Source organism: Rhineura floridana, chromosome 1, assembly GCF_030035675.1.
Source record: "Rhineura floridana isolate rRhiFlo1 chromosome 1, rRhiFlo1.hap2, whole genome shotgun sequence".
In the NCBI taxonomy this organism is placed as follows: Eukaryota; Metazoa; Chordata; class Lepidosauria; order Squamata; family Rhineuridae; genus Rhineura; species Rhineura floridana.
Genome location: NC_084480.1, coordinates 189,315,141 through 189,326,627, shown reverse-complemented (window position 1 = coordinate 189,326,627; position 11,487 = coordinate 189,315,141).

Below are 11,487 nucleotides of genomic sequence, written 5' to 3'. Positions count from 1 at the left end.
GCCACGAGAATAGCCATATACTACAGTCAGCATGGATTTTTCGCATTCTGCAATGTTAAATTGAAAATACCCCATGCCATTCTGATGCTTCCCATAAATTCATTTCAAAACAAAACCTTACAATACTTACAGTCCTGAACTCAGAAACACTTGCTTTACAACCCTCTCAATTTTCATGGCGATACACAAAACAGTCAGAGAGAATCAAGAGTTCAAATTGTAAAAAGAGAGAGAGAAACCAGACCCCGTTTGGACTTTTTTCTGTCACAGTTCTCATAATCTGTTGAAATTAATTAAAAATCAGCCATGTTCACAAAGTACCTCGAATCCTATTACTGACCTTGCCCCATACTCTGACCTTCATCTTCTGCAGTTTAAAAGTTAAAAAATGCCTGGCCAATTTTTAATTAAGAAATTTATCATTGTTGTCAATGATAAGCACGGGCATGCTCAGTAAGAACTGTCAGTGTTCTAAAAGCCAGACTCACAGCTGTTTGGCTTGGCTAATCAGGTGGCCACACCCAAGTCAGACCTTTATTTCACTTTAGACAATCATGACTTCCCCAAAGAATCCTGGGAAGCAACTCTCAGCACACTTCACTAACTACACTTCCCAGGATTTTTTGGGAGAAGCCATGACTGTCTAAAGTGAAACGAAGGCCTGGTGTGGATGTGGCCAGGGACAGCTTTGGTTTAAATTTGAGTTGGAGGCTACATATGCCTGCTATAGAATAAAAAGGCTGGGGAAACCAGAAAAACAATGATACTGTTCACAATGTTTTCCTTTTGGAAAGGAAAGGGGCTTCCCCTCTGCCAGTCCCCGTCCACCCAACCTCCTCCCCTCCCTCTTCCATCCCGTCCCCTTATTCTTCCTCCTCTTCTCTACCCCTTCTTCCTCCTCCCCCTTCCTGCCCCCGAGATCAGTTTCACCTATCCTAAGTATGATTGTACAGGAGTAAATCCCATGGAACTCAAAAAACATGCAAATGATCAAACCTGCCCTCCCCTCCTCCTATCCCCTACCTCTTGCCCCTTCCCTCCCCCTTCCTTCACCCCTCCTGCCTGCTCCCCATACTCCTCCCCCTCCTTCCCCTCCCTTTCCTCTCCCCTCCCCCTCCCTGTCGTGTCCAGGGCTGGACTCAGGAATCACACCAGTCGATGAAAGCAATTCAGTTTTTATTAATGTAATATCCAGACAGAGACAATGTCTCCTCATGAAGCAACACAATACACGTGTCCTGCAACATGCAAGAGAGTTGACAGAACAAGGAATTCCCGCCCCCCTTATCCTTATTAAGGGGGCCTTCTGGCGCGAATTCTCTCACTCCGCCTTAGGACAATTTCTTCCCCGCCCCTCCTCTCTCTCCCCCTGACTCGTTTTTCCCTTCTCCAGGTTCGTGGTGAGGGGGGAAGTTCTGCCTCCTCCTCCTCTTCTGAAGATTCTGTCTCTGGGATTGGAGAAAGGGGGGGTGAGCGTCATGCCCATCAGGCTGACTTTTCCCTGGCTGAGGAGGGAGTGGAATCCCCCCTCCTTCTTGGTCTAACGGCTCTGGCTCAGTGAGGGGGGTGAGCGTGGGAAATTCCTGAGTAGTGTCTGTAACTTTGTCTGCTGGAGTTTCAAGGCCTCTGCGGTCGCTGGGCAACACTATCTCTGAGAATTCTCCCTCCCCCTCTTCACCCAGCTCTGAGAAAGTGATCTCCTCCTCATCCTCTGAAGTGCTAAGGTCCCAATCCTGCATCCTAACACCATCCCCTCTCTCATGCTGTGCCCCCCCTCCACCTGTCGGCTTCGGACGATGGGGAAACTGTTTATGGAATTCTTCCACTAAATCTGGGGCATGCACATCCCTTTCATTTTCCCAAGATCTGTCAGCTGGCCCATACCCCTTCCAGTGAATTAAGTACTGTAATTGATTATGCCTTCTTCTGGAATCCAGAATCTGTTCCACTTCGAACTCTGGCTGTCCCCCTACTAGAATGGGTGCTCCCGGAACTTCCAGTGGCCGTAAATCGCTGGGAGGGGCTGCTTTCGTTAACAAAGAGCGATGAAACACGGGATGGATTTTGAAGGTAGCAGGCAATTTCAGTCTATAGGCCACGGGATTGATTTGTGCCTCCACTTCGAAAGGCCCCAGTTTCCTGTCCTGCAGCTTCCTACACTTGCCTGGCATCTGAAGGAAGCGGGTGGACAACCACACCTGATCCCCTGGCTGGAGGGAGGCCCCCTCTCTTCGATGTTGATCAGCAATTTGTTTGTACTCTAGTTTGGCTTCGTTTAATTGCTGTTTAAGCACCTGCTGCACGGCCTGTAATTCCTGCAGAAATTCTCCTGCTGCAGGCACCAGCACATTTGATGCACTACTAGGGAATGCCTTGGGATGGAACCCATAATTAGCAAAGAAGGGTGTCTGTCCAGTGCTAGTATGCAAGGAGTTATTATAGGCAAACTCTGCAAAATGCAAATAGGAAACCCAGTCATTTTGTTGATACGAAACATAACGTAAATACCTTTCCAAGACCGCGTTCAGCCTTTCCGTCTGCCCGTCCATCTGAGGATGATGAGCAGAAGAAAGTTTTAACTCCGTCTGCAACTGCTTCCAAACTGCTCTCCAAAACTTAGCTGTGAAATGGGTTCCTCGATCTGAGACTAAACTGTTTGGCAACCCATTTAAACGGTAAATTTCCTTTATGAACAACTTGGCTGTTTCTTTAGCTTCTAAGGCCCCTGGGCAAGGGAGGAAATGCGCCATTTTTGTGAGGGAATCCACTATGACTAGTATGGCCGTCATTCCTTGGGACCTCGGCAAATCAGTTATAAAATCCATGGATAGATCTTTCCAGGGTTCATTCGGAGTAGGGAGGGGCTCCAACAATCCGGTAGGCCTTCCCGTGTCTGTTTTTGCTCGCATACAGACAGCACAGGATTTTACGTAGTTCTCAATGTCTCTGCGCATTTGAGTCCTTGGCTACATTCTGTATAGTCTTAAAGATGCCAAAGTGTCCCGCTGTGACAGTCATGATATTGACGCAGGATTCTGAGTCTTAGCTCACCCTTCGGCACATATCTGTGCCCATCTTTCCAGTGGAAGTTTACTTCTGGTCCCTGGCTCTGTTCCATCTCCTGAATGTACTGTTGCGTGCATGGATCCTCCTTTTGTGCCTTTCTGAGCTCCTCTTCCCAAGAAGGTTGACATGATCCCAACACCAGTTTCTCTGGCGGAATCACGTACTGGGGTTGGTTGTCAATCTCACCTCCTTTGTATTGTGGCTGTCTGGACAGGGCATCTGCTCTCTGATTTTTTGCATGGGCATGGTAAGTAATCTTGAAGTTAAACCTGGTAAAAAACTGCGACCAACGTATCTGCCTCTGGTTCAACTTCCGGGCCGTCTGTAGACTCTCCAGGTTCTTGTGATCTGAACGTACTTCTATCTGATGTTGAGCCCCCTCTAAGTATTGCCTCCAATTTTGAAAAGAATCCTTAATGGCTAGTAACTCTTTTTCCCACACTGTATAGTTCCTCTCAGCATCCTTCAGTTTTCTGGAGAAGTACGCGCAAGGGTGTAGCTCCGTTCCTTCCCCATTCCCCTGTAAGAGGACCCCCCCAATGGCAAAGTCTGAAGCATCTGCTTCCACAACAAAAGGGCGGGTAGGGTCAGCGAAGCGCAAGATGGGCTCAGAGGAAAACTTTACCTTCAGCTCCTCGAAGGCTCTTGCAGCGTCCTCTGTCCATTGAAATTTTCTCTTCCCCCTTAAGCAGTCAGTGAGAGGGGATGTTAACTTGGAGAAACCTGGAATGAACTTTCTGTAGTAGTTGGCAAATCCCAAAAAACGTTGTACATCCTTTTTAGTGGCTGGTTGTCCCCAATCCAGTATACAACTCACTTTTTCTGGATCCATTTCCACTCCTTCAGCTGAGATGCGATACCCAAGGAAGTCCAAAGACTTGAGGTCAAATCCACATTTCTCTAGCTTAGCATACAGATGATTCTCTCTCAGTCTTCTCAACACAGTTTTCACATGCTGATCATGGTCTTCTTGGTTCTTTGAGAACACCAGGATATCATCTAAGTAACAGATTACGTATGTGTCCAAAAGGTCTCTAAACACGTCGTTCATGAACTTTTGAAACACGCCTGGACTTCCACAAAGTCCGAATGGCATCACCAGATATTCAAACTGACCATAAGAGGTCAAAAACCCAGTTTTCCATTCATCGCCCTCCCTCATTCTGATCAGAGTGTATCCCCCTCTTAAGTCCAGTTTCGTGAAGATTTTTGCAGAGCTCAGTCAGTCTAGCAGCTCTGAGATCAGGGGCAGCGGATAGCTGTTAGGGATGGTGATTTGATTCAATGCACAATAATAATTGCAAGGCCTGAGCTCCCCCCCCTTCTTCACGAACAACAGGGGCGCTCCAGCGGGGGACTGTGAGGGACGTATGAATCCTCGCTTCAGGTTTTTTTCCAGGAATTCCTTCAGGGCCTCTCTCTCTTTCTCTGTGAGAGAGTAAACTCTTCCCGATGGAATGCTGGCTCCTGGCACTAATTCAATTGCACAGTCATAAGGGCGGTGGGGAGGTAACATCTCTGCCTCTTTTTCATCGAATACATCTCTAAATTCTCCATACTTCGAGGGGAGGGTTACCTGCTCGATCTCCTGCACTGCTCCAGCCAACGTGTCGGGTTTTTCTTCTGCCTGACAGTTTTCCTGGCAATACTGAGAAGTGAACCACACCACAGCGTCCTTCCACTTTATCTGTGGGTCGTGCTTGACTAACCAGGGCATTCCGAGGATTACATCAAAGGTCGAAAGGTCTGTTACATACAACGAAATGAACTCTTCGTGCCCCGGGATTTACAGTTTCAATTTCTCTGTTGCTCTCGTTACCCTCCCCTCCTTTCAGGGGCCTCCCATCTATGGTCTCCACTGGCAAGGGGGTGTCCAGTTTCCATTGGGAAATTCTGTAACGCTTTGCTAGCTCTGCATCAATGAAATTTGTGGTTGCTCCACTATCAATTAACGCGGTGGAGTTAAACATTACTCCTTTGGAAGTTGTAATCCGAATTGGCAATACCAAGACTCCTCTTGAAGGAGGTGTTGCCACCTGAGGCCCTTTGTCCAACGTAGCCCCCAGTCCACAGGCCTGTACATGGACTGGGTTCTCTAGTTTCCCGCCGGCTCTGTTTTTCCCCCTTTTAGTACACAATCTCTAGCCACATGGCCCGGTTTTGAACAATAGAAGCATAAACGTTCTTTACAACGCCTCTCCCTTTCTTCTTCCAACAGCTTTGTCCCTCCCTGTCCCTCAGTCGCATTGCCTGATGTTCCTGGGGTCGGAAGGGTCTTACTGCGAGATGCTGAAACCGAATATCTCTGGACCTCCTGTTTCTTTTCCAGGCGCCTTCCTTCCAACCGATGGTCGATCTGTAGGCATAGCTGAATCAGTCCAGGCAAATTATTTGGGGGGGAGGCTCTAGCCAATTCATCCAGGACTTCAGAGCTCAGTCCACTCCTATACATGAACATCAAGGGTGCATCATTATAACCAGTTTCCTGGGACAAAATTTTAAAAGTGTTGGTGTACTCTGACACCATTCCTTTCCCTTGCTTCAAGGCCCCCAACTGCCTGGCCACCGTCGCCGCCCTTTGAGGGTCCTGGAACATCTCAGTCATGGCTCGCATAAAGTCTCTATACCTTCCCAGAAGGCCATCCTTTCTGACCAGGTACGGAGTTACCCACTTGGCAGCTTCTCCTTCCAAGAGACTAATCATGAACGTCACCTTGGCCACATCACTAGGAAACTCTGCGTTTCTGATGTCCAAATACAATTCACACTGAGCCACGAAGGTAGAGAGCTGCTCACTCTGTCCTGCATATTTTGGTGGTAATCCTATAGGGATCTTCACCACAGCTGCCGGAGGGGCTGCTTGCATCTGATCTACTGTGGTTCTCAGGGCCTGATTGTCAGTCTTCAAAGTCCTGACAGCCGCTAACAAGGTTTGAACATCTGCCTGTAAATCCGCCACATTGGTCCTCAGCCGTCTCACTTCTTCCGTCTCAGAAGTGGGATTTGTTCCCCCTGCTCCCTTCTCCATCTTGTCGTGTTCAAGCGGTGGGAGCGTTGAGGGTGAAGTTGGTGGTTCTGTCAATCTGTCGTGTCCAGGGCTGGACTCAGGAATCACACCAGTCGATGAAAGCAATTCAGTTTTTATTAATGTAATATCCAGACAGAGACTACGTCTCCTCATGAAGCAACACAATACACGTGTCCTGCGACATGCAAGAGAGTTGACAGAACAAGGAATTCCCGCCCCCCTTATCCTTATTAAGGGGGCTTTCTAGGGGTGAATTCTCTCACTCCGCCTTAGGACAATTTCTTCCCCGCCCCTCCTCTCTCTCCCCCTGACTCGTTTTTCCCTTCTCCAGGTTCGTGGTGAGGGGGGAAGTTCTGCCTCCTCCTCCTCTTCTGAAGATTCTGTCTCTGGGATTGGAGAAAGGGGGGGTGAGCGTCATGCCCATCAGGCTGACTTTTCCCTGGCTGAGGAGGGAGTGGAATCCCCCCTCCTTCTTGGTCTAACGGCTCTGGCTCAGTGAGGGGGGTGAGCGTGGGAAATTCCTGAGTAGTGTCTGTAACTTTGTCTGCTGGAGTTTCAAGGCCTCTGCGGCTGCTGGGCAACACTATCTCTGAGAGTTCTCCCTCCCCCTCTTCACCCAGCTCTGAGAAAGTGATCTCCTCCTCATCCTCTGAAGTGCTAGGGTCCCAGTCCTGCATCCTGACACTCCCCCATGGTCAGTTCTACCTATCCTAAGCATGACTGCACGGGAGTAAAGCCCACTGAACTCAATAAGCATGCAAATGATCAGATCTGCCCCTCCCCTCCCCTCTCCCTTCTTCCTCCCTTCTTCATCCCCTCCCCTCTTCCTCCTTCCTCCTCCCCTGCCCACTCCAGCCCTCCTTTCCTCCTCCACCCCTGTGGTCAGTTTCACCTTTTCTAAGGATGATTGCACAGGAATAAATCCCACTGAACTCAATAAGCAAGCAAATTATCAAACCTGCTCTACTCTTCCCCACTTCCCCTCTGCCTTTTCTTCTCCCCCCTCCCCTCCCCCATCGTCAGTTTCATCTATCCTAAGCATGATTTTACAGGAGTAAATCCCATTGAATTCAGTAAGCATGCAAATGATCAATCCATCCCATTGCACAGGATTTCATTTCTTCCCTCCTGGTTTAAAAAGTAAAGAAATTCACTAATAACAAAACAAAACAAAACAAAGTTTGATTGAAATATCTGTACATTCTTAAACAGAAGGGTTTTTTTCCTATTAGTGAATTAAGATTATATTGTACTGTGTCCCCATTTTAAAAATAGGTGCGCTGTGTAACACAGGTGTAGCACTGATTTTATTAAAAAATGATTTTATGTATCCTACCCTACCTCAATAGTGATCTCAATTTTATCAAAAGCAATACAATCTCTGCTCATATAAGCACTTTGCATAATACAAAGGCCTTTGGAAAAACCTTTGGTGTTTCTTTCATTTGCACTAGGGGCAGGGGTGGGGAAACTGAGTCCTGCCAGATATTGCTAGACTACAACCCTATTGACTATGCTGGCTGGGACTGATAGGAGTTTGAGTCCAACAACAGGTCTAGGCTCCCCAGATCTGCATTAGGTATGGTGGGGTGGACTACAGCTTAAAGCCTAAACAGCCTTGCTAACATGGCCAGCTGAATGCTGTGGAAGTTACTCTCAACACAATAATCATAGGATAGCACTATGAATATTCCTTATATGTTTTGAAAAGAACTTCAGCATAATTGAAAATAATTACTTTTTTCACTTGGTATGAACAGGGGCTATTGTTAATTATTATTATTTATTTATTACATTTATACCCCAAGTTCTTTTCATGACTGAAACCCTAACATATGGTTCCTAAACAGTCTCCCATCCAGGTACTGACCAGACCTGACCCCACTTAGCTTCCGCAGGGAGCTAGCCTCATGTGCCTTCAGACCAAAGCCTGGGACTATGTGTAAGGCCATTTCTATACCTACCTAATGCGAACTGTTCCCTATAATGTGGATAGCTGATCTGAGGCAAAGCACAGAACATGAAGAGCAGCTTTCTAACATGTAGTTATGTGGTTTAAGAAAGCATTAGCAGAAAATATATTATTTATACAGCAGTTCATAATGACCTATACGTTTGTTAAAATAATACCTTAATCTGTTATAAAATATAATTTCTTGGGTTTCCTCCCAAAACTTTGTATCTTTTGAACTTTTATGTTATATCATTTATTTATCATTCTTCATTTTAAAACACCCAAGAGCAGTTCAAAAATCACATTGTCAAATACACAACAAAGCAAAATAAAAACCATACGAACATCTTCAACCTTAAACCATTCATTCATTCACTGGCGATCACTTGTGGCCGAGTAAGATTGTCTTCAAGTAAAGAATCAGAGGTTATTCTACAAATCAAGTTTTCTTAAACCTAATTGGTGACAGACTCACGAAGGCCTGAGTGATGAGATACGTCTACCATAGGGTTGCCAGGTCAGAAGCATCCCAAAACCTGAGGTTTTAGGGGCGGGCCCAAGTGATGTCATGGGATGGGCCCGAGTGATGTCACAGGGCAGACCCAAGTGATGTCATTAAGCATGATACATTAAGCATCAATCACAGTTGCTTGGAGTGTACAATTAAAAAAAATATCTGACTGGAAATTAAGCTAGACATCTTAGCTAAAAGATGGAGCCTGGGTAGGGAACATTTAATCTAGCCTACTTGCTTTCGGCAAGAAGGGTTTAAGTGCCTTCAGGCCGGGCCAGTCACCAGAAGGCCACTGTAGGAAGAAAGGAGCCTAGTGTTGTGGAGATGTTAGATGGGAGCATTCGAGAGTAAAGATGGATGCCCTTGAAGGCTGCAATTCTAAACACACGTACTAAGGGACTAACCCCCATAGAACTCAACGGGACTTACTTCTGAGTAGATATAGTTTGGATTGTGCTGTTGGTAAAGCTTGACTAGGGATCCTCTGCAAAGACATCCATCTCCAAGCAGGGTTGGCAACCCCCTGCCTGGAATGCCCTGCCCTTATCTTTTAATGTGACTGCTCCAAACTTCTTTAGAGATTTGACCCTTCACTTCAGAAAGAGGTCTGAGAAATGAGTAAGAGTAAGAAGATTCTCTACCCTTTCTGTCTGCATAGATGCCCTCATCCTTACCCTGTGCCCAGCAGAAGCTCTCGGCCAGGCGGGACGCAGTGGCATCTCATAAAGGACACCCTCCCCTTTCCTGAGGTATATGATTTGTCCTGGCCCAGAGCAGATTTTGGGGTGGGCACCCTCAGTTACTTATTTTTTCCTGTATGTTTTGGTCTGCTTTGATTTTGCATAGATGCCCTCCTCCGTGCCCTGAGCCCAGCAGAAGCTCTGGGGCAGGCGGGACGCAGTGGCATCTCGTAGAGGACACCCTCCCCTTTCCTGGGGTATATGATTTGTGCTGTCCCAGAGCAGAGTTTGGGATGGGCACCCCGTTACTTATTTTTTTAATGTGTTTTTGTCCATTTTTATTTTGCATTGATGTACCCATGCGTGCCCGGTGCCCAGGAGAAGCTCTGGGCCAGATGGGATGCACTTGCATCTTGTAGAGGACACCCTCCCCTTTCCTGGGGTATATGATTTGTCCTGGCCTAGAGCAGATTTTGGGGTGGGCACCCCCAGTTACTTATTTTTTCTTGTATGTTTTGGTCTGCTTTGATTTTGCATAGATGCCCTCATCCTTCCCCTGCGCCCAGCAGAAGCTCTGGGCCAGGCGAGATGCAGTGGTATCTCGTAGAGGACACCCTCCCCTTTCCTGGGGTATATGGTTTGTCCTGTCCCAGAGCAGAGTTTGGGGTGGGCACCCCCAGTTACTTATTTTTTATGATTTTATGACATCATTATGTATTTATGATAATATCAGAAGCCTGATTATTTTGATTGCATAAATGTATAGTTATTCTTGACGGGGAGAGTCCCCCGGTCACAGTGATAGATCATACAGGGTACCCCAACATATATTTTGGGGTTCAGATACATGTTAAGTTTGGTTTGAAGTACTGTAGTTGTCAACTTTTCTTTTTTAGTGTTTTGAACTTTCAAGCAAATAAGGAACTGGGAACTAGGAACCAACTTCAGTGTTGTATCAGTTAAATAGATTAAACAGTTGTGGGGCAGCGGCTGACATTTTGGTGTATATCTTGGGAACCAGACCACCTAGAAACTTAATTTTTTTTAATTGAAGCTGGGAGTCTGGAGATTAAGGGGTGCTAGCTGGAGAGCCGGAGGGGCCCCCAAAACACCAGAGACTCCGGCCAAAAAACGGAGACCTGGTAACTCTACTCTACCGCCCAATGAAAATGGAGTAAAGATGATGACTAATGGACTTTCAAAGGCAGGGCATTCTAGAGGGTAGCACACCAAAGGCCTTCAGCCAGGTCACCATCCCTTGGGCCTCACTCAGCAGCAGCACTCTAAGAAGGTCCCCCTCCAATGAACTCAATGGCCAGGCTAGCAAATACTAGGAAAGGTGCCATCTGTCAAATACTTGGGCTCTGAGCTCTTTAGGGCTTTAAAAGTTATTGTTGTTGTTATGTGCCTTCAAGTCGATTATGACTTATGGAGACCCTATGAATCAGTGACCTCCAAAAGCATATATTGTGAACCACCCTGTTCAGATTTTGTAACTTCAGATCTGTGGCTTCCTTTATGGAATCAATCCATCTCTTGAGTGCAGATCATGGTTGACAAATAGTGTGCTGCAGCATTCTGTACCAGCATTATGCACCAGCCACATAAAGCACATTGCCGTAATCCAGGCATAAGTTTACCAGGATGTTGATCACTGTGGCAAGGCTATCCCAGTCCAGGAACAGTAGTACCTGGCGAACCAACTGCAGCTGGAAATGGACGCTCCTAGACACTGAGGTCACTTGAACTTCCAATGACAAAGATAGATCCAAGAGCATCCTGCATTATGAGTAAAAACAGAAGCATCTTAAATCTGTTGGTTGTGTTGTATTTTTTTACAGTGCAGATATAGTAAGGCTCCTTTAGTTACATTATTACTGAACACTGAAAATTACCTCCCATAATTTTTTAAAAATAAGTTACCTTATGAAAAATGCTTTCCAACTATCTGGACATCAATGTTAGCGCATCAATAAATGACTGCTTATTATAGTAACAAAACAAAAACATGCATATCTAGAATCCAAAACTTCTCACAGGATGGCCTTTTGGGAGAGATTCCAGAGGCATCCCCCCTCCTTTCCAGCGTCAGAGCTGGAACAGCCGCTGCCTCCACAAGATCTCCACTTTTTTTTCTCCTGGCAGCAAGTACACAACTTCAGAACAGCCTGCTGGATCAGGCCAATGGCCCATCCAGTCCAGCACCCTGTTCTCACAGTGGCCAACAACACGCCTATGGGAAGCC